The following is a 1,111-nucleotide window of genomic DNA, read 5'->3' on the forward strand; positions in this document are numbered from 1 at the left end:
TAACGGAGTGGCAGTAGGCGTCATTACGTTGGCTAGAGGCAAACGTATGAGAATGGCTGGATGGGAGCCGGTCGAAAGCAGCGAGCGAAGGGAATGCAGACGACGCGCCCTGCAGTTTGCTCACGAAAGGTGGTAAGGAAGCAGCGTTTGAAGACGGTGGTAGGGGACAACGAGAGAGAGCATCGGCATCCTGGTGTTTCTTTCCAGACTTGTAGGTGACGTTGAAGTCGTATTCTTGTAAGCGAAGTATCCAACGGCCGAGACGTCCCGTTAAACTCTTTAGCGTCGCCAACCAGCACAAGGCGTGGTGGTCAGTAGCGACCGTAAAGTGTCGGCCGTGCAGATAAGGCCGAAATTTTTGGACGGACCAAACAACGGCGAGACACTCTTTCTCGGTAATCGTGTAATGTTTCTCTGCAGCTGTTAGCGTGCGACTTGCGTATGCAACCACACGTTCTTCAGAATTTTGCTGACGTTGCAGAAGAACAGCGCCGAAACCGAGTCCGCTGGCGTCAGTACGTAGAAGAGTGGGTGCGGTGTTGTCGAAATGACAAAGCACAGGTTCGGACGTGAGGGCACGCTTGAGGGCGTCAAAAGCAGTTTGGCATTCGTCCGACCATACGTAGGGAGCTCCAGAAGGAAGGAGTTGACGGAGCGGCGCCGCAATGGTGGCAAAGTTACGTATGAAGCGCCGGAAATACGAAGCTAGGCCGAGGAAGCTACACAAGTCTTTGGCACTTGAGGCCTGGGGAAGCGGAGGACAGCGGTAGTCTTGTCGGGGCCGGATCGAAGGCCCTCCTTGCTGACAAGGTGTCCGAGCACTTTAATGGTTTTGCTGGCGAAGTGGCACTTTTTTGTGTTCAGCTGAAGGCCAGCAGCTGAGAGGAATGGCAGGACTTCGTCGAGGCGCTGCAAGTGCTGATGGAAGGTCGACGAAAATATGATGTCGTCAAGGTAGCATAAGCAAGTCTTCCACTTTAGACCCCGTAGTACGGTGTCAATCATCCGCTCAAATGTGGCTGGAGCATTACACAGGCCGAACGGATATACATTAAATTCATAAAGTCTATCGGGTGTGGCAAAGGCGGTTTTCTCCTTGTCTGCTTCGTGC

The sequence above is a fragment of the Dermacentor andersoni genome, chromosome 8 (assembly GCF_023375885.2).
Source record: "Dermacentor andersoni chromosome 8, qqDerAnde1_hic_scaffold, whole genome shotgun sequence".
In the NCBI taxonomy this organism is placed as follows: domain Eukaryota; kingdom Metazoa; phylum Arthropoda; class Arachnida; order Ixodida; family Ixodidae; genus Dermacentor; species Dermacentor andersoni.